The sequence below is a fragment of the Hippocampus guttulatus genome, chromosome 15, assembly GCF_054856545.1.
Source record: "Hippocampus guttulatus isolate MCC_2025c chromosome 15, RoL_Hgut_1.0, whole genome shotgun sequence".
NCBI classification, from domain to species: Eukaryota; Metazoa; Chordata; class Actinopteri; order Syngnathiformes; family Syngnathidae; genus Hippocampus; species Hippocampus guttulatus.
The window spans coordinates 15,082,611-15,105,544 of record NC_141275.1 but is presented as its reverse complement, the minus strand read 5'-3'; the positions used below and the strand labels follow the sequence as shown (position 1 = coordinate 15,105,544).

The following is a 22,934-nucleotide window of genomic DNA, read 5'->3' as shown; positions in this document are numbered from 1 at the left end:
CCCTTTATGTTAGCAATTTGGCTAAAAATAGAATCGCGTTCTTTTCCCACATTGATGGCTCACCTTTGGAACGAGCGGTTTATTTGGGAGCGGTTCGTCTGACTTTTCCTTCCTGCCGTCTTTCTTCTCTCGCGGCCTCGCACATTCTGATTAACGTCGCTCTCGCCTTTGTTTTCTGCCTCACAAATCTGGCAGATGGGAGACCCGCTTCGAGTCAAATAGAGAGGCGACAGAATCAACCATCCGCATCCGTCCGTTTGACTCATCGTCTCGTTTGTTGTCATTCGCGAAAAACGCAGATGAGCCCACAATCTTTGACAACCAGATATTGTTTTTAAATGAAGCTCTTATGAGCACGTTAACGGCGTTAGCTTAACTTTTGATATACACGTCCACACGAAGGGAGGGGAGAAATGAGTTCCATTTACATTTTGATTCCTTGTGATTATCCGCAGCGGAGGCACTTCTCCAAAGTCATTTCACGCATCCGCACTGCTCGGCGCCAAGCGCGGCGCTAACTCTCGCCGTGTGCTCACGTGGGTTGACTTGGCCGTACGCATACGTGACCAAACATGGCCGCGATCACGTTCCAGACCACCCCCGCAAGAAATGTTTCGTAGAATATGCAGGAAACGCATTTTAAAGGACTTATTGATCAAATTTATTGACCCATTATTATGACATTATTTCAAATGGACTGTTTGCACAACAATTTGGTTACAGTTTAATTTGAACAAAATGCAAACATTCCTTTTGAAAAGCCTGTGCTGGAAAAAAAAAAAGAATGCTTGTTGAATCAAATCTCTTCACCTGCAAACCCCCCTCTCTTCATTTGGGGGGTTCCTCATCTTCCTCCTCCTCTTCCTCATCATCATCATCACAAGCTTCATTACCGTTTCCGATGAGCCACCTCATGTGGTCACGCGTCATTACGTTCAATCATCCGGGGAGTCCCCCCCATCGCCTCGGATGAATTAGCTTGATGATGCCCAGCCGAGGCGGAGCCAAGTAAAACGCGCAACCCCCCCACCAAGAAAATATCCCTCAGAGGCCCGCCTTTTGGTATTCCGCTCGAGGAGGGCGCGGCGAGGATCTCCTCCAGCTGCGAGTTCAATCAGGAGAGACAAATAAAGCAAACGGATTGGATGAGGGCAGCATGAACAGACGGCGGTGTCAGATTACCTCGGGATGCTGGTTTCAACCCCCCCCCCCCCCCAACACCCACACACACAGTCCAGGAAAAAAATCAACTCAAGCGCAGAAACAGACGACAGGTAGTTGCGTAACTTGTGACTTTACTATTCCTCCGACCAATGGCGGTCACGCGTCAATCAACGTCAATGAAATTCCTTCGTTCGTATATTGAGAATTTTTGAAAGAATGAAAATAGCTACTCATGAATTTAATCCATACTTGAGCTATATTTTAAGCCTGGTGCTGATGACCAATCAGGCACGTTTGGTTCTGGTCTTGGTTATTGCTTTGCCCAATCATCTGTACAGCCACAAACAATTGATATCACTTCATAGCATGGCGCTTTATTTTTCTTTTAATGACATGAAAACGACTTTCCTAATTCCCTTCCTCCCACACGTCAAAAGAACATACATTCAGCGTCGACTCGTAGCGCCGCATGCATAATTCATTTTCGGCACAAAAGCCGGGCTTCATTTTCTGGTGCTTCAAAGCGTTGTTTATTGTTTCCCTTTCGCAAACAGGCCACGTTTTTGTTTTTTCAGTCAGGTGGCATTCTGAGATGAGTGCCCTGAAGAAGAAGCACGGAGGGAAAGCGCATCGACGCCGCGGGAATAGAGCGCGATGCAAAAGAAGCAAGACAGCGTGTGTGACAAAGTTCAGTGTGTGACGCTGAAAAAGAGACACGCGGCGAGAGTGTGACAAAAGTCTGGCTGCGGCCTTCAGCGAGTCTGGAAAACGAAGCCGAGGGTGAGGCCACAACAACGCGTGGAAGTGATACGCGCGCCAAGCGAGGTCGTGACAAAGCGCAATCAGTTTTATCCACAAAATCTTGGAAAAGAAGCACCGGATTACTTTGTATGATGCGACACAAAAGCTCGACGAGCTCACGCTGAGGCTATTTTTGCACGTCGGCCATTCGTTTTCGCATTCGTCCGCAAAGCCGTCAAAGAATCGGCGTCGCTCGATACGGCGCGGCGCGAAAAAAAATGCGCGTCTTTGCGCACAGGAAAAAAAAACGAACGCCTCGCGTGTAATTTCCCTCCTCCCCCCACCGCAAAAGCACATCCGTGCTCCCCCGATAGCGTCTCCACGACCGCCGCTTTAAACGAGGACTTTCTCCGACAATGGCTCGGCTCGCATGCATAATGAACCCCCCCCCCCCCCCCCCACCCGCGCGCGCGCGCGCTGCGCTAGCCGCGTTTCAAAGCGCTCTTTATCGGCTCCCGTTCGCAGCCGCTCAGTCGTAGCGACGCCCGGGGAGCGCCTCAAACGGCCCGCCTTTTTAACGCCGTCACCCTGTCTGCTTTTATGTGCGCGTGTAGCGTCGCTCGTCACGAAACGCCGCTGACTATTGTCGCCGATTTAAAAAGACCAAATCACGAATCGAGAGCAATCGCGTGCAAAAGCAGCCGCTCGGCGCAAATGATGCCTTTCTTGTGCGCGGTGACGGCCAACCGGAACGCAAGGCGCTAATAATAGCCGCGGCTGCGCCCAACGAAGCGGGCCTTTGAAATGTTACATCACAGCTTTGGCCATAATTATTCTTTTTTTTTTTTTTTTTTTTTTTTATGTCCTCATAATAGGAGAGTAGACTTGATTTTCGCCGCGGTCGATGTTCACCTTTGTCCTCCATCAGTTGGAGCTTTGAAAACAAGTATCGATCCTGTTATGCCTCTCCCTTCAAATTAAGAAGTAGGCGTGTCGATCACCTTTGAGGATTTGGTGTTAATCAGAGCCATCCCACGCCGCCCCCCAAAAATGTCGATGCACGTGCCTGCCACTAGTTGTTCTACTAGTGCATTGAATTGTCTTACTAGTGAGGACAAAACATGTTCTTGCAGATAAACCCGAAGCCGGATATCGAATAAATGCTCAAACTGTTTTCCATCGTCACCACTGTCAATGTCGTCGCTACTGCCTGAGCCTGCCTCCCTCCTTTGCTATCTCTCTCTCTCTCTCTCTCTCTCTCCCGTTCTCCTCGCCCAAAAAAAAAAAATCCTCGTCTCGCCACTCACATCGCTGTCCGGATCCACTTGGCGCTCGCCGCCTCCCGCTGCACTCCACCTCGATTCCCCTCACACACACACACACGCACACACATACTCACACACACACACACACACATACACGCACACACACACACACACACACACGTATATATGCAGGCATGCATTCACACTCTCTTCCACTCTCTGCCTGCCCGGTGCAGACTTGTCAAGAAGAGCAGATGCGACCCGAGGAGCGGCTCTTTTCTTTCTTTTTTTAGAAAAAAAAAAGGGGGGGAAAAAAACCTCAAGCGATGTTGCCGGAACGGCACGCTTTTTGCCGCCCGTCCGGAGTGGGAACATTTGGCTGGGATTTGAGCAGCAGTGATTTTCGCTCTCGCCACTGAAGGGATGCTCAGTTCTGACCAGGAATATTTCGACTCCCAGAGCGGACAGATTTAAGGAAGACTGGATGTCAGGGAATTAACGAATCTCCCCCCTGGACTTTTTCAACAAGTCAACTCGAGACAAACAAAAAACAACAACAACAACAACAACAAAAAACACGCAAATACGCATCTTCGCACCAGCCAGTTGTTGGCATCTGACTCGGAGGTAAGGCTTTTCGACTCACTCCAAAGTCACTCCGATTTGACTCTCCTGCTGGATTTTCCGAAAAAAGGGAAGTTGGCTAGACCTCGAGGCGTGTGAACCATCACTGGATGCACCGTGTGATTGGTCATGACTGGGGCTTGCTCCGTCCTGCTTGCTATGCATCATTCAGCGTTTGTAGCAATGAGCATCACTGTGTCGTCTCTGCTCGACAGAGAGACGACAGCGAGAGAGAGAGAGGCAGCTGACATGGGCAGGGAGAAGCTGAAAAAGGATTTTTCGGCATCCGGCTCCTGAGGTTTTGCGGGGCGGGTCTGCAGGTGGTCAAGTGTGAGGAGTTTAAAATTTGGCATTGTAAAAAGAGATGTTTGCTTTTACTGTGAATTTTATTTATTTGTTTTACATTTTTCTGCATCAGGCAAGTTTTTTTGTGGCCTTTTCCACAGTTGGTCGAGTTGTTTTTGTCATTTCGAGTCCCGCATTTACAAAAACAGGTGTTTGGTTTAACCGGGGATATATCTGCATCCGGCACCTGAGGTTTGTGTCGTTTTACGTTGGTCAGCCAAGTGTGAAGAGTTTTCAGTTAGGCATTTGAATGAGAGCCGTTTAGTTTAGACGAGGATTTCTTTTTCTGCATCCAGCACCGGAGGTTTTGTGGGATCTGGTCTGCAAGTGGTCAAGTTCTTCAGTTGTCAAGCGTAAAGAGTTTTCTGTTGAAATTTGGCATTTAAATCGGGGTTGTTTAGTTTAGAAGTGGATTTTTTTTTGTCTGCATCCAGCACCGCAGGTTTTGCAGGGTCTGGCCTGCAGGTGGTCAAGTTGTCCAGTTGTCAAGTGTGATGAGTTTTCTTTTCAAATCTGGCATTGTACAAAGAGATGTTTGTTTTTATCATTTTTTTTCCTCACCCGGCACCTGGTGGTTTTTTGTGGGGTCTGGTCTGCAGGCGGTCTTTTTTGTTTGTTTGTTTGTTTTTTACAGTTTAGTAGTTTTGACATGATGCATCCAGCGGCTGAGGTTTTTGCAGTCTTGTTTAAACCGTCGGTCAAAATAATTTAACTGGATAAAGTTGAGTTGAAATTGATTTTTGTGCATCAGTCACCTCTCCTGTTTTTGTGGTTTGGCCAGTAGTCGGTCCAGTTATGTAAAAGTCAAGGGTGAAGAATTTTGTTTCAGTTGTTGCATTAAAAAGGTTTTGATTTTCTGCATCCGGCACGTGATTTTGAACTGCTGATTCTGCATATACAGAATGAGACTCACAATGTTTCTGCATTCGACATCTGATGTTTCTGCAGTGACCTCGTATTGGAGACCAGCAGAGGAAGGAAGTGGATTATTTTGCATCCAGCACCGGTTTGCATTGACGTTTGTGTGGTGTTGTCTACATCGAGTCCTTTGGGATGAGACGCATTGTTTTGGCCTTTGGCAAATAGACGCAACGCGTATGGGAACGAGGTCTTTGGTTTTCCAGGCAACTGAGGTTTTGTAGTCATGTCTGCAGTCAGTCCACTTATTTCCTTCTCTGTGTGAAGAGTTTTTCTTTTTAGAAAAAACGGACTGACTCAAATGTGGCAGAATTGCAATGAATGTAAATTATTAATATTTCCAGTTGGATTAAAGCTTTGCTCGACTGGCTTTCAAGATGCCTCCCAAAAGTGGCGTGATTCATAGATTCAATTTTTTATTTTTATGTTTTTGTAGAGTACCATTACACTTTTTGGAATGTTGAACATTTTCAAATGATCAGGATTGGAATTGGGGTTTTGTGAATTCACCCAAACTGGCATGCGTCCTCTGAACTTTTTCATGCGTCCTGTCATGATAAACAAGTCCACCCATTTTTTTTTTTTGTGTCAGTCGTGAAGCAATTTCTTTTTTCTTTTAACTTTAGTTGGGGAAGCTAATGAATCAGCTACAAGGGCTTGTTCTCGAGTCCTCTGAAATACATCCATTGGTTGTTTCAATAACACGTGAGAGCGTTTCATTAGTGTGTATGAGAGCGCCGCGCACGTACAGAATCGTATGAATTATACATGATATACGGATAAAGTGTTTGTCATAGAATTAGAGTCAAGATAATAGGGTGCCACTATAGATGCTTCTTACGCGGCTCATACGCGACGAGCAAAACAAGCGCATGAATGTAAAACCAAACGCCAGGACGTTAACAATGAAAAATGGCTTGGCATGAATATTTAACGCACGGCGGCGAAAAAAAAAAAAACAAACAAAAACAGCGAGGCGGCCGAGTCCAAACAGTGGATCTGTCGTCGGCGCTTGTGTTGCCTGCCAACAAACGTGTTTTCTCCCGCCTAAGCCTTTATTTTGCTAATGCGATCAGCTACATTGAAGCAGGAAGCCGAAGGTATGTCCAACGTGACTGCGCTTCATTTTGAGTGATAAGGCCTAAAATCAAAGAGCTTTTATGTGCCGAGTTACAGTTACAAAAAATAGAATTCTGGTAGCAGTGACTCAAAGCAGCCGTGTTAGTCCTTCATTATATTCGGAAATGTGTTCCTAAATACATGATACAATGTGTGGAGATAATTGCCGATGTGTAGTTGGCTAGCAAGCCACGCCTGCAACCCGAAAATGTACCTTCCCTTCAGAAGCGGGTGTGGCCGCATTAGCACACTCACACGCCAAGTGAAATATGCTCATTAAATGTACAGCCACTACGTGCTAGCAATCCCTGCAGCTGCGATGTCACCTGGCCGGTTTGGTTTTTTTTTTCACCACAAATGTGTTCACTCTTACACACTAAAACGCATGAGATGCATTTCTTAAAAAGAAGACAAATTGTCATTGTTGGAAAAGATTTCAGTGGGAATTGAGGACGGCCAGGTTTTAATTTGGTGCAGTGATGTTGGTCGGAGGACCCCCGCAATTCCATTCCGTGGTCGATGGGGTTGACGCATGAGCCGCTATTCAATTGCCGCTCCCAACTCACGTGCGCCGATGAGTTTGTCGAAAGGGGAATATGATCTGATGAGCTATCGATTGAAGTAAATCAAGGAGGCGTTGCTTTAAGGGTAGCCCGTTCCCCAGCGGAGCAATTTGCGCAATGAGTAATATGGAACGAGGCGTTGAAAAATGACCACTTTGGCTAATAGCTGCCAGAAATGATGTTTTTGTTGTTGTCATCGTTGTTGTCGTTGAAGAAGCCGTCGTGTTTTTCATCGTGTTTTGTCTGGAGATTTTTGGCTGGCACAAGGCCAATCGTAACGATCATTACACCATTTTTTTGTGTTTGTGGCGCTGGCAAATCAGGCGGAAATCTTTTATCTTCACGCAGTCAGGCAGTCGACTGAAGAGGATCTTTCAATGGAAATGGGCGCTAAGATTGGTCCTTTTTGCACTCATAACAAAACAACAAATCCCTTAACTTTCGATCGTCAACCCTCATTCTTCAATTTAAGTCGAGAAACCTTTGAACTGAGCGCTCTGACCCAACACCTTAACCGCTAATTCCTAAAGTGACACTGAAAAACGAAGAACCAAGAACTCCACCGGTCTGACGGATGCACCGCCGCAACTCAACCTTAATAATCCAAATCGTGACTACCCAAAGCCAAATTTCAAGCGCTTAACCCCGAAACTCGCCACAAATTCCTCGAAAGCTAACCCCACAGGCTAATCGCCAGATCCAAGCCTTGCTTTGACCCCAAAGTCCTGAACCCCTTTCATGGAACCCGAATCTTAACCGCTAAGCCCTCACTAGGACCACATGCTCTCAGTCCTCGATCCCATTTGTGAGACCGCCACGCCACGCAAACTCACACATCCACTTTCTCTCCTGTGGATTTTGCGCTCGCGTGCACATAAATCCCTGTAATAACGCCATCTTGCGCGGAGCACATCCACTTCAGACGCGGGAGACACTCGGCGCGACTACATTACGGGCTGTTATTGTGTCTTTGCGGCCCGCGTGTGCGCGTGCGTATTTATATCGCCGTCGTCCCGGAGATTTCGTCTACCTCCCCCGAGCTGTGGCGAAAATGAAACGAGCCGGGATTGTAAAATTCATTCATGATTTGATTTCCATCTCCGCGTGCGCACAATAACGCCGGCGTATCATTGCCATGCAGATACGCGAGTCAAATGTCATTCGAGAGACTTGTTTAGGATGACGCGCTCTCTCCCTCAAGCGGTGTCATTTAGCGTGTTTACCGAATGGATCGCTTGCCGCTGATCTATCTGCCGGCTTCACAAAAGAGGGTCGACTCGCCTCCCCCCGCGTTGGATTGAAGAGACCGGCGGGCGCGTGCGAGGCGTCACACTGACCGTATGACGGATGGTCATGACTGACCTGCTGGATGGATGGCCGATTTGACAAACGACCGCAGGATTTTTGATTTTCTGAAGTCGCCTCGGTTTGGTGTGATCTAAAAAGATGACAGTGAGACAAGCCGCTTGACGCATTTTGGCCGTGCACGGTTCTCTGGTTCAAATCTTTGTTGGTATCTTTTCGGGATAGAGTTGTGGGGCGGTCTACAAAATAATCCACGTTTCATTTTTTTCAGCCCTTTACATAATGCTAAAGTTTCTCTCTATCATCAACCAATAACGCTTGCGGGTTTTCATCTGTTTAAATGCGGGTGGCTTCGATACACAGCATGTCATTCTTTTGTTTGATGTTTAGTTTGACAGTACATTTTAACTGCGTGTTGCAATAAGCATCTTGACGTAAGCACTTCGCGACAGCTGGTCATCGTAACTACAAACACCGCAAGACAAAGCGAGGGCTGCAATCTCGAAAAAAAAGTTGGGCTACCGTAACCTTGCATCACTGAATCAAAAACGTATTCAGCGGAGTAACGGGAAAGTAGCGACGCAAAATACCACAGAGCAGCAACAGGGTCTGCTCATGTTAGCATGCGTAGGCTTTTGAGCCTCGTAGGACCCGCTAGGCTCAACGTTCACCTCGAAACTCAAAAGAGGTTTGGTTAAAATGTGGATCACGTTCAACCACAGCCACTTTGTCAGCCATTTTGTGTCAAATATACCTTGTACCGTCGTCGACCAAGGTTGGACACACCGTGTCAAAAATCATTCCAAATTAATCGTATCGTTTGCGGGACAATTGCTCCGAGCCCATTGATGCCAATTTATTGAGTTTTTTTTTTTTTTTTTTACATTTGTACCAGACATCTTGACACCGCGTGAAGGCGCATCCGAATGTGGCCTGCGGCTGGCACGGGGGTCTTATATCTGCCGCCACCTTGGGACGTGCATCATCTAAAATCGATGGGGTTCCCTCTCAAAGTCTCTTCGGGCCTCCGTCCGTCTTCCTCCACCACAGTCGGTTAATTTGACAAACCGCAGAGCGCGCGCCGAGAGTTTGAGCGCGGCGTTTAGTCAGCAGGAGGCAATTAATCCAAGCAATAAGCAGCCTGACGGGAATAAGCTGTGACGGAGGGATGTCTCGGATCAATGTTTGGAAAACACACGAGGGGGAATTGAGAACAAATGGAGAGATTAAATGGGATGCAAAGGTCATGGTTTTTTTTTTTTGCTAATGTCCCATTTTGACACGACAGGAAGCACACGGGTGAGCCTGCCAAGCGGTTTAAATTATGCATCCGTCGACTTTTGGACGAGATGAATCATGGCATATGGATGTACAATCTGTATTAGGACATGATGTCCCCACGCTAGCAATGGCTCCCCTCGCTCCGAGTGAGCCAATATGCGGATGCGCCACCTCGGAGCTCCTCGTATTTGTCTTGATATACCCGCAGGTTTGACAAGCAGATGCGAAACGACTTTTGCGGTTGTCAGCAAGTGTTGCGGTGGCAGCTGTGAGCGAGCCTCTCTCCTTTTCGACATCACCCCCCCCCCCCCCCCCTACCCCCCGGCTCTCAAAAATTCCTTCACCGCCCGACCCCCCCCCCAGCACATGACAATTTGGCATTCAATGGCGAGTCGTCCCGACTCCGACGCCAAGTTCTGCCGAAAATGTAAATCCCTCGCCATCTCGCAGCAACTCTCTGTCGAGTTTGCGTCGTTGACATTTTAGAGCAACATGAGCAATGACCCAAAATGAGCCTGAAATGGCCCTGACAGCCCAGATGATAGACTTCCTGGCACATTTGCAAACACAATCGTGAACGACATTCAGAAGTGGATTTCGTTTGAACGAAACACCGTCTTCTTCATTTGACTTCCCGCACCAGAGCGGCGACGGAGCGAGTTAGCTTGGCACTTAGCATTCCCTTAGTGGATTCAAACGAGTGAAATTGAGGGAGGCTGGCTTTTATGCTCACATGACAAGGTCAATCCAAGCCCCGGAACCAAAAGTGTGACACTCTCAAGCAAAAAAAAAAAACAAAACCCAATCCATTCGTCATCACTGAATCCGAGCAGGATTTGATTATTTGCGGGCGCGAGAATTCGATCCGCCGCTCCTCCAAGCCAAAGTGGCTCAAGCTGGCCTCTCCAAAAACAACAAGTGGAAGCACTCCGCCGGAGCTCATTAAAACTACCCGAGCCTTCGCTTCCCGCTGCCGCAGCCTTCGGTCACCCCGCCGGCACCTGTAACCTGCACCAGGTGGCAAAAAGCAAAAAGAATCCCGATGAAAACACAAAACCTGATTTGGACCGGAGGCCCCTGATTGGATTTTTAGGACGTGGAATTAAACGAGCGAGGGAGGGACAGGAGGGCGGCGGGGCTGGATATAAAGTCTTGGACTCCAATTAAGGGAGTTTAGTGCGTCCGAGGAAGCGGAGAGGATGGCGAATAAAAGCTTTTAACAAGCATACGCACTCGTTCAACTCCCCGTCTGGAGGAACCCGCCTTCCAGGGAAATGATTGAACGGTCACGACGGAATAACTGCTCTTCGGTAATATCTTGTGAGTGCAGTCCTCACATTTTTTTGTAAATATTTTATCTTCTAATGGGACAGCCCTGAAGAAAGGAAACCTTGCTACAATGTGAAGTTGTGCAGTTCGCATAAAAGTGTAAATTTCCTCTTCAAGTAACACCACGCACAGACGTCTTAACCGCTGGCAACAAAAGTGAGTCCACCCCTTTGGGAAAATGTCCAATTTGGACTAATTAGCTATTTTCTTTATCTGTTACACTCGTTACTTAGCATTGAGTTCATAATTGTTGAATCAAAGTTGTAAAGAGTATTTGCTAACTGGCAATGTCACCCAAAAAAAATGGAAACATTACAATTTGATGATGAATTTCAAAAAGTATCAGAAAAAGTTTTGTTGGGTTGCGCTAATTAAAAAAAAAAAAATCATGGAAACTTTTATCAATCAGATTTTGAGAGTTGTTATCCAGCCATTAAACAAATTACAAGTCATCATTCGGCCAGGAAATAGCTTTAATGACCATCAGACGGCCCCCAATGTGCTTCTGCGGTTACGTTGCATAATCATGTTGGCTTTTATACAAAACATAATATTAGCCAAGAATGACTATTTCGAACATGTCTCACAGTCTATTGAAGCTATCCAGTCATTAAACAAATTATAAATCATAATTTGCCCAGGAAATGGTTTCATTGACCATCAGACGGCCCCGATGTGCTTCTACGGTTAGGTTACCTAATCCTGTCGGCCATTAGACAAAATGTAACATGAGCCAAAACTGCACCTTTGTTGCTTTTCCCTTTTGTGAGTCGGACTCATTGAGCAAATGACCAAAAGAGACACTTTGGGGGGGGGGGGGGGGGGGGATCTTTCCATTCTTCTCCCTGACATCAGAGAAAGCAGTGTGGCGCATTTCGCTCGTGGCGCCCGCCGCTCAGATGCTCTCCAAGCTTTTAGCAAAAAGCCGCAAGCCACGATTTGATGACTTAAGCCGAGCCTCGCTATTCGCACGTAAAGCCCAACAAAGAGTGAACTCGGGCTTGTTTACAATACGTTCATGCTCCCATATTTTCATTTCAGAATTTATGAACGCATGCTACGTCTGCTCGTTACCCGCGCATGCTAGCTCACGTCGCATCTCGCGATGCTCTCATGTTGTTAATGCGAAAAATGGGCTGTCCCTAATGAAGCAGCATTCCATGTTGTGTTTCGGCGGGGATTTTCTCAGGTAATTTGCGAGGCGGTGAAGAAAACAAAACAAAACAAAAAAACGGATTAATCACCGCCGCAAAGAGGACAAATGAAAGTTGGGATGTGTACAACGGAGGCGTTTGTTTTCTCACCGCGTCCCATTCACTCGAAGCAAACAAAACAGTCCGACATAGTTGGGCCAGACCGGCGCTTGCCCGGAGAATCCTTTGCCATTATCTTCAATTGCACAACAACACCACCACCCAAAAAAAAAAGTTCCTGATCTACGGTATTATGGAGGAGCCTGTTAGGGTTTCTCCAAACCGCCCACCCTGGCATCCGTGTCCGCAGCTCAGCGCTCGCTTTCCATTTGTATTCTTTCCCAAGACGAGCTGGCCTGTCGATAGTGGCTGAATATATCAATCCGCACGACCCGAGGCGGAGTGCCGTGCGGATGGAGCCAAATATCTACAGCAGATCAATGTTTTCTCTTTAGCGGGGGCTCCACTTGCAGCAAAGCTCAGCTCATTTTTTTGCACTCCTCGCCATCCGGCCGATGATGATGATGATGATGATGGACATGCACAGCCACATTTGGTTGCTTGGTGAAACTTAGCAGACGCTTGCTTTTTGTTTATTTATTGACCCAGCTCAAAGATAAATAAGGGTTTCTTATTTGGACGCTTACAAAAACTGCCCCCCCCCCTCCAACAAAAAAGATTCCTTTGGGGCTCAATTGGATACATTCCTAGTATGAGCCTCTGAATTTGCCCAAAATGGCCGCTTGAATCGCTCGATCGCTCAAACTGCTGCTACTATTCATTGGCGCTATGACTTGGCTGAAACAATTTACTGTCTGTTTATTATTGTGATGATTATCATTTGATTCAGACTGATTAATTCCAGGGGCCATAGGTTGCCCCCACTTGTTCTGCTGGAACCATCTGCGACTTCTGTTTTTTTTTTGTTTTTTTTTTTGTGTCAGCTGTCAAGTCTTGGAAAAATCTGCTTTCTGTCTCCCGGCGGCTCCTCGGGCCGCCGCCTTCCAATTATCATACGGCGGCTCAGAAAAAAAAAAAAAAAGTCTGTGAAGCATCTGAGGAGCTTTTGACAGTGAGCTGATTCGCAAGCTAGCTAACTTTAACCAGGGCAAATCAGATGAATCACTGCTCACCGTGCCCCCTCCACTGCGCGGTGTGCCGGCACCTTGTGCAGCTTTTGATACCATGACCAGGAGCATAGCTACAGTATGAAAAGTGCAAACGACGCAGCTCTGCTTACCTTTTGGCTTTGACTTTGCCATCTTATAGCTTGAAAATGGCACCGAATCACCCAGCTGAGCCTTCGAGTCATGGGTGGGGCTTCAAATATTGCCCCGAGAAATGAAAGAGTTATGCCGGTGAGCATTGTAGATGCTCTCGAAGAGTAATGCGGCAATTTTTAATCGGATTGGACCATCGACTGTGATAATTCATCTGTTCATTCTCGTGTTGTTTCCATCAGTATAAAACAAACTACGGTAATTCATCTTTTCAGCGCTCATTTTCTGCCGCAACGCCGGCCTCAAATTATGCAACCGCTGCTCATTTGTGCGAAATTGTCGCCACTCGCATTAGTGACTAATGAGGAGCTTGAATAAAATAAATAAAGAGAGCAATCATAATTAAAGCTGCAAGCGCTGACAAAGGGGCCCTCGCATTTCATTTTTCGGGCCGCATCCTTGAAGCGATCATCAAACGTCGACAACCGTGCTCCACCCACACACATTTGACAGCCCCTGCAAAACTAATAGCCAAAATCGTGGTGGCCCTTTATCAAGGATGCCTGCTTGCAACTGGGCCTCAGTTTGTCCCATTCACTCGTAGCGGTAAAGTACGAGCGCTCAACTTTGCCCAAATTGCCAAGGTTCTGTTCTATTCTTGTCCTTGTCACTTTTTCGTGTGTCCCGTTAGGATAAACACGGCGACCAAGTTTTGGGTCCATTTTCGAAAGCATCATCCGGGACGATTGTTTTTTCGAGCTTTGAATTCACTCCAAAATGGCCGCCTCAAACCAAAATGGCGGACTTCCCGTTCGATTCCGCGCATAATTCCTTGAGACTTTTTCATGCTTGATTGCTGACATGACTCCCGAATTTCGTGTCTGTTTGGTGAAACTAATGTCAGGGTCTGATTCTATTTATCTATTGATTTATTTTCTTCCGAACTTTCAAGGAGGGGGGCGCGACCAAGCTCGTAACCCTTATCATTCTGTGGGGACCAGGAAAGCTAAAGGCAGACTTATCCCAGGGCTTGGGGCTAATGACCATCAAGTGAATATACATCTCGGCACCGTCCCGAGCTCTAAATCTGCAGCAAAGAGCTTCCCCTCCATCACGGGCGGCGAGCCAGCGGCAGATGATTTAACGGCGTTGTAAAAATGCGGTCCGGGACGGAGGCGGGGAAAGTCGCACCTTCAGCGGTAATTTGTTTCTCCCCGGAGGGCCTCCAACGCCGCTTCCCGGCATGCACCTGCCCGCCGCCGCGCTCGGAATCCGTCATCGGCATGCCGCGCGGCGCCGGCGATGAATGGCGAGCGCCTCATTTATTTGCACGGCTTCTATTATCGTATGCTCTTATTGCTCTCGTCCGCGTTGAATACTGATTCTCTTTTTTACGAGCACTCTGGCTTCTCGCCGGAGAATCGCATGCCACATCCTGCTCACCTTTAATCCTTTATTTACTCTGGAAAAATGGATGCTGTATTTTATTTTATTTCGGGGGGGCTAAATATTTGTGCCTGGGCAGGATTAGTCACTTTTTTGTTTTTATGCAGAAGATGGTGCCGTGCAATCAGTAGACTGTCTTGTGTATAACATGCGCGTCAGAAATAAAGCTGCCTTTCCTTCAAAAGATATTTAAAAAATATTTTTTAATTACTGTAGTATTGCAACATTTCTTTGCGTTCATTTTTATAAATATTTCTCGATTTTTGAGGTATTTGTCAAATATATTGGTTATTACTCTCGAGAGAACTATGAAAAATGAAAATACATTTCCACTAACTTTTTGGGGAATTTCCCCAAAGTTACTGCAAAGCATATTTGTATTCAAATTTTTTTTTTAAATGTCAAAATTCTTTGCGGCACACTCCTACAAGTTCGCCATCATTTATTCATTTTTAACTGTAAAAGTGAAATCGTAAAGTTGCTCCGATGACACTTGGACAAAAAAAAAAAAGAATCGTTAGAGTTCAGTTGTATTTAACTTTGTTTTGTAATACTTTTTAATCGAATCAGTTTGCCCCCCGATAATCAAGCGCAGTGTTACTGTTCTAATGGCGCACAATGTATACAATATATATGATTTTTTTTTTTTTAATATAAACATTGGTGACACCTTGCCGCCTGAGTCGTGTCAGGCCGCAAAGCCGTCAGAGACGCTTTTTCAAATCCCCGAGCGAGCGACAAGACAGCGTCTCGTTACCACGGCTTCAATCCGACGAACCCCGAGAGAGGCCGACAGCTCGTCAGGTTGAGTGACAGCGGCGTTGCGTGCGTTCGCGACGGCGGGCGAGACTTACTTCAGACGGCGTTGATGGATCGACAGGAAGTGGAGATTGTTTCCTTCCAAGGCATAATTCTGTTTTTCTTAATGCTCAGTCAAAAAGAAAGTGGGACGCCATTAAATACACAACTTCCTTTTACTTCACGTCAAACATTTTAGCTAGCTAACAGCTAACGGTCGCCACTAGATACTACCCAGGAAGTCTCTCGCTAATGAACAAAGTCACAAACAGATCCATATGCTACACTGAGCCATTCTTGTTGTTGTTGGTGTTGGGGTTTTTTGTTGTTGTTGAAAGGATTTTAGTCAAGAGTCGCCACAAGTGGTATTAAAAGAGCACTCTGATTCAACCGCTAACGTTTGCCGCTGGCGCTAACCAGAAAGCTGCTTGCATACTAACAAACCCACAACCTTGAAATTCTATTCAGGAAGTAGCCTTCTAATTAGCAAACGTAAGGACGGGCGAACCCAACGTTCAACAAATTCACTGCTCGGCAAATTTTTTCATCAAATGCTATTATTTGAGTCGCGATGGAACCTTTCGCCCTTTCCCATAATCAAAAACGGTCTTATAACCAAAAGCACAGGAACGCAGTCAGTTTCACTGGGTGGTTCGACCTTGGTGGGAGGTCCGGGCTCAAGTGTCGTTCCAGTTTTGGATTGTATTGTGACAATGCTCGTCACTACAAGTCAAAAATTAGATCAACGAAAATATCATACATGGCACCAATGTTTTATGGTGTCGGTTTCTTCTAACCTTTGGTCCGGCTGACTGCGCTATGAAGAAATTTTCAAGGTCAATTTGGCCTCCTCAGTAAAAATCCTGCTGCGTTTGATCCTTTTACATGACCGAGAGTGGGCATGTGGGTGATCCTCAGTGGGCTGCTCACACTAACTTCCTTAACCGCTGACCTCTCCAGCTGTCTTCGTTCATCCTTCAACCTTGGGCCAATGGTGACTGATGCGGAAGGACGTACTGTAGTTTATCGTCGGGCTGAGATTCTGTTTTTTATGACAAATTGAATATGTTTTTAGATGACTTCTGAAACAATTTTGACTGATGAAGAAACAAACTAATGGAAAATAAAACGGACGGCTTATTTGTTCGAATGAAAATTGTAATCTGGTGGGCCTGGTGGGGCACTGCCCCACTTGGCCTTTGATGTAAGCTGATAACGGTTGCGATTTGCATCTTTTCTTTTTTTTTTTTTTGCGTCAGGAAAAACAAACAGAAACAGACACCTTGCATCAGGGGCAAGTGGGGCAGCGCACAGCAAATCAAATTTTTATTTCAAGCAAGTCAAAAGGCCTGAATAAAAATAATTGTTAGTACGGTAGGATCATTGAATTTTGGCGGTTGCCACGCTTTTGTCGCCAGAAAGGCAACGTGGGCGCTGTCAGAAAAATGGCTGCATTTTTATTGTAATATTCCTCTCAGCAATCCACATTCTTAATACTTGCTCACTTCTTTTTTTTTTTTTATTATTAATATCCTCCCATTTGTAACCTTTTGCCCTCAAAGAACCCTCCCCCAAAAGTTCAAGTCATGTTAATGAATTCCGCATCAGAGCAGATTAGAATCCCCTAAAAAAACAAAAAAGTGCTTATCATCTCTTTGTTTATGAAGACTGAATGAAGTTGGAGGGGAGGGGGGGGGGGAACGGGGGCTACTTACTTAGCATTCATAAGTAGCTCGGCTAAGCGAGATAAGTCTTATCGGTCGACCGTAGCGGGACGTAACTTAGTCAAACTGTATTCACTGACTTCCCGAGAAATGTTTTGCATTTTAGCTCCGAATTACTGCAGACACTTGTTATCTCCCGCTTTAAAATGTCATATTTTAACCGAATAACTGAAGCCGCCTCGGATATATTAATTTATTCACGTGAGAAGAATGCATTCAATTTTGGGAAGGATTCGAAAAAAGGGGCGGCGGCTACAAGAACACCGTGGGGATTCCTAAATTGACCTTTTTGACCCATTTACTTCTTCCTCTTAGGCTATAATTTTTTTTTTTGAGCTCAAGACCTGACAAGTCTTTCCTTGTTCAATTTGAAAGAAAAAAAATCGACATTCGTTCGTGTTGTATTTGAGCCATTGACAAGAGCTCTATTTTGTCATTTTGAAGTTAACGATGAAATGAAGACGGATAAGACATAGCTGATGAATCCTGGTCAAAAATAAGGTTTAGTTCCAATTTTGACACATAGGGGGCAGTCTAGTATTTACACTCAGCCCTTTTCCTGATTCACCTTTGCAACGAAGAAGCCCATTTCCAAGATGGCCGCGCCCGTGAATTCAGGCTTCACGTCTCACAGACTCCACACTCACACTCGACTCAGAATGTAAGTAGTCTGAATATGAATGAATGTTATTTGTCATCAATCATGCAATGCTCATATCTTTGAAGGTGTTTTGAATGAAATTAAACCAAAGGAAAAAACACCATCTCTGGAAAAAAAAAAAAAGATTTGCAGCCATACAATTTACAATGGCCCCAAAAATGGTGGAGCGCACGCAAACCAGAGAATGGCAACATGTTAAATCATCACACTTAAGACAAATGAGCCGCACGAATTTAAAAATTCCGCTCACCGACATGAACTTCACGCGGGTTAATTGAGAGGACAAGGACGTCATGCAGCATGGGTCAACTGCTTTGCAACTGGTTGAAAACAGGATCGCGTGACTCGATTTTTGAGTCGCTGAGCCAAGTCATCCCAATCCTCCAAAATTCTTTGCCGCAAGGGGGAGGGTAGAACTTTCATTTGGAAAATACAACACAAGGTGAATGAAAGCAGACTTTTTTTTTTTGTTACAATGAAAGGAAAGTACATCCTTGAAAACTACAAATGCACTTTTTTTTCCCCCTCTCCCTACCCGGCGTTTTTTCCCTTCTGAATTCTGATTGTAATTTCCCCATTGCGGGACAAATAAAGGATATCTTATCTTATCTTATATGCCGTGCTATCTTATTCATACTGCATTAGAAAAAAACAAATCAAGGTTTGCATATTCAGAACAGAGTTGTCTCTGTTCTGGGAAGCAGCAAGATATAAATGAAAAAAAAACCCATGTGTGCCAGGAGAATGAAGTCTCTCTTTTTTTCTCAAGGAGCCTTTTTTTTTTTATTGAAGACCCTAAGAATAAAAGAAATGGAAAAAGTACTCATTGAATGAGAAGTTTTGTTAGTTTTTCAGAAAGGAAATCATTTTTGTGGAAAAAAACAGTGCCAATATTTCTTTTAATAAAAAAATTTACAAAAAGGTCAAATCTGATGATAGAAAAAAAAAAGAAAGAAAAGTCATCCTTTAATAACATTTTGCAATGATTTTTTTTACCTACATTTTTCCTCGATAAAATAAAATTTTATCTCAGGAAAAAGAAGTCCTAGTTTCCTATTTAAAAAAAAAAACTGATTTTATTTGAAAGGGAGAAAAAAGACCTTACCTTACAAGACAAAGGGGAAAGTTATATTTGATATTTTTAAACGTCCCTTGACGCCTTTGTTTGAGTTGATCCAGGCAGTCTCCGGCGTGCTCCGAATCTGCGTCCGCGTCTTCCGACGTCGACTCGTGTTAGCTCCCCCTAAGCCGATTTAACGGTGACATCCGACGGCGTTCCACTTGTTATTTCTTACTGGCAGGTAGCGCGCATTAGCCGGTTTAAAAAAAAAAAAAAAAAAAAAAAGGAGCTCACGTGGAAAATAAGGGATTATTTCACCTGCCTGCTGTCCCAAAGGACCACCCGCCCGTGCATCCAAATCTGAGAAAAGCCTTTTTGAATATGCCTCCACTTCCGAGTGCCCGTGATGCGTAAACCCGGAAAACGTCACGATCCGGTTTCAAACTGAAGAGAAAACAAAGAGTAGTTGAACCATAGCTTTGCCTTTCAAAAGCCCGCTATCTTAAAGCCAACATGTGACCATCGAAAGGGAACCTACGGCCATGTTGTGTGCAGTTTGCGCCCGGTGATTTGAACACAAATGGTCCAGCGGCACATGTAGACTAACAACATAGCGAAAAACCCAAGTACTTATTCTTCTGCTTGGATGCTTCATTCCGCCCCAACTCACATTTTTACAACCTCCTCCTCCTCAAACATTTTGACTTTCTTTATCCACAAAAAAATAATAAAAAATAGCCGCTTCGATAAATTGAGAGGAAACCCCCAAGTTGTTTTTTTTCTCTCATTTCCTGCTGAATTCCAATCAAATCCTTTGTTGTTTTTTGCACTTTCTTCTCATCGACTTTGGACATTTCTCCCAAATGATGTGAGGGATGCAAAATGTTTATTTAGTCGGAAGTGACTGCACTCTACTGATAGACTTGCGCTTGGCTATTAACTGGGACTCATCTGCAGCGTTTGACCTTTCGCGTCGCGCGCATGACAATGAGTGAGGACGTTGCACTCGTTTGCAGGTGAGAGGTGAGCCTACAAAAAAGAAAAATGTGTCAAAAAATGTGAAATAATTTCAGAGTATAATTCGATATCGATATTTGTCAAAGTCGTCTCATTTGAAGAATGCTGTTTTATTATTGTCGGGTGCCATTCCCCCCCCCCCCCCCCCTCTTTGTGGAAATAGATTTTTTTTCCTCCTCTATATTTGGATTTTGTGGCGTCCCGCCAGGCGCTGGCTCTATCCGTCTCTTTCCACCGCGTCACGGTCTCAAGCGGCGTCAGCCTCAACATCCGGGCGGGTTGCCGAGGGCGCGCATCCGTCGCAGGATGAGTCTGCCGGTGCACTTTTAATTTTGACGCCACCATCATCCTCTCCACTCCCGAATTGACTTTCAGACGGGATGATGCGGCGCCCTTGCCGCCCTTGCCGCGGCCATCGTGTGTTTTTATTTAGAGGAAGTCAGACCGGACGTGAGGACACGCAGATTCTATTTGAGCCTTGCCGTCTATTATTTTCCGGTAACCTTCGCGCCGGCGTCTGTTGGCTGCCCTTCACCGAAATCAGGCCTCTAAGCCTGTTAGCCAGATAATGCAATAACCATTCCGAATTGTTGCCGGGAATTCGTTCCAGGCTCCACTGGCGAGCGAGAAAACCTTGATAGACCCTGCAAAATAAACAAATCAACGCATTGCGCTGGTTTTAATCCTTGACATGACATTTAAACGTATTATTTGGATATTATTTTGATTTAATCCTGTAAGACTTGAACTATTTAAAAAATAAAAAATAAATAAATTCAAGTCTGGAAAACGTGTCCCCGGGCCGTCTGGAGGAAATTCAAAAATCAATGAAAAATTTCTATCATGTATAGTTGAATCACAGTTTGGGTCAAATTCTTGATTTGATCTCAATTTGATTTTGCTATAGTCATAAAGAGACCGTTACAGTCCGCTTGCAGTGGGGGCCGCGTGGGGCGGTGACCCACCGACGACGCGTCACAAATGTTAGCGTCTTTTGACTGGTTCATCGACCGGCGGCGAGTTGGCTGCAGCCTATCCCCGCTCCCTCTTGGCAGTGAGGCAAACTCGCTAAAACCACGACCCCGCCGCGCTGCCAAAGTGTTTAAAATTCTCCACGTTTGTTCGTGGGAAACCATTCAAATTCCACTCTTGCCGTTTCAGTTTCGGCCGCGCCGCATTCCAAGTAGCAAACTGTCAGCGCGCTCCCGTATGGGAACGCCTCGCCGCGCAGCACCCCCCCCCCCCCCCCCCAACCCACCCTGGCCTTGTGATGTGTTCAAAGACCCCCGAGTAGCCACGAGTATGGGAAATGTGCACAAAGTCCATCTTTTGAGTGTTGTTCAAGCCCTCCAGGTGGTGGGCCAAGAGGTTGCGCTGCGTCTGCACAACAACAAAGGTCACGAGGTTTTGTTGATATTCCGCAGTTGTGCTCTTTCTTCGAAGGTGGGAGGTTGACGTGGAGGGCAGAGCACTTGATGGCACAGCGGGCACTCGAGCTTGAAATGATGTGGCTCCCCGTGCCACGCGGCTCGCCCGCGAGGCCGCCGTAAATCCCGCTGTGTAAATAAAGATCGGCCTCGCTCCGCCACATCTCGAGTCTCGGTGTAAACAATGTCCTCCTCCTCCTCCTTCTCCTTCTCGCTCTGAGCTTTTAATCTCTCTGTGTCCAAGTCATTTCCCATTTGTTCGACAGCGTGTAATGGAAAAGTAAAGATGGACGCCGATCTTCCATCTCGCGCCGCCGCGTCCGGCGAGGGCTCGCGGTATCCGTCGTAGGTACACATGGACGCCGGATTTCCCGGCGTCCATTGGCGGGTCGACTTTCAGCCCTGGAGTTTCATGGCTCGCACCAGCTCGCTTGAGTTCACATTTATACTGCGACCATTTTGCGCACTGCGATTGATTCATTCAAATCGAACGAGCAGCAATGACATACACGCACACACCCCAAAAAAAAAAAAATCGTCATTCTTCCTAATCGGTAGCCATATATTTGTGTGTGTCTGTTTCAGATTCAGTTAAGAATCCGATTCTTATCTTTGAATTTGACCGGTGAGAAAGGATTCTTTACAATGCAAGTCCATGTCCGTGAGTTGCGGGCTTCTTACAGAAACGGCGCCCCCGCGCAGGAGGTTAATAACTAAAGGGGCACCGCTTGCCATTGATGGATTTTCGGAGGCGGGGAAACGGAAATTACAAGTCCACATATGTGACGTGATCAGAAGGGTTCAATTAGATCCAAATTAGAATGTCGGAAGAGGTTTAGCATATTTGTTGAAAACTGCAGTGTGACCACAAGGAGCATGCGCCCGTATTTGCCGGATGATCCCAACACTCACTAACCATGCAGAGTATTTATTTATAGATATAGATATGTAAATATAAAATATGTTCAGTGCAAATGTCTTTATTTAGTTTCTTTGTTGCCCTTTCGATAAAGAATTGGCAAAACCAGTTGTCATTTCTTGTTTTGTTTGTTGTTCAGCTGAAAGTAACTCATGAAGTAGTTTTAGTTACTTTCACACTCAAGTCATGATTTTTTTATTTTATTTTTTTCTTCTTCAAGCCAACTATGGCAACATTGTTCCAAAGTGGGATCGGTAGCCATGACGGTGATCCGCCCATGCTTCGCGCAGTTGTCAGAAATGGGATCCAGAGATGAAGAGAACTGAGGGCTATGCCATTGGAATTGGCCACCAAATCAGTGCTGAGGGCACTCCTCTCGCGCTGTCACAAGTGGGATGGCTCGCCTTGACAGCAATTTACCACACTGAGAATCTTGTTCGCCGACCCATAAAAGCCAATCATGCTTTTTATATCTGCATGATTTGTGATAGTCCCCCCCCCCCTTCCTCCCCCCGTTCCAGTGATGGCCATATGTAAAATATCCTTCTCGTGTTCCAGACAATCATCTTTATTTCGCTCTGTGATTGCCCTCCTCTTCCCCCTCCACCCGCCCCCGCCGCTCGCATGTAAGCGAGCGCGCTACCGTCGGCGGTGTTTTCAGTTCACGGTGGGAAGGCGTCGCTCGAAATTGAAAATCTGCCCGCGCCACACTCGTGCGCTCGTAACGCACTTACAATAAAATGTGGGCCGACGTAGCGCGGCGACGGAATTTTAATCGCGCAATTACAATGGGATCTCTGGCTGGAAGAGGAAAC

General features: G+C 45.8%; 1 protein-coding gene across 1 annotated transcript in view; it reads left to right on the top strand.

Annotated features, from left to right (window-relative positions):
- Positions 1–3,235: 3,235 nt before the first annotated feature.
- The window catches only part of sgcd (sarcoglycan, delta (dystrophin-associated glycoprotein)), an 84,442-nt gene continuing 64,743 nt past the window's right edge, over positions 3,236–22,934 (top strand). The window contains exon 1 of the mRNA XM_086131566.1: positions 3,236–3,797. The gene's annotated coding sequence lies outside the window, so the exon portion shown is untranslated. The remainder of the gene's footprint in view (positions 3,798–22,934) is intronic.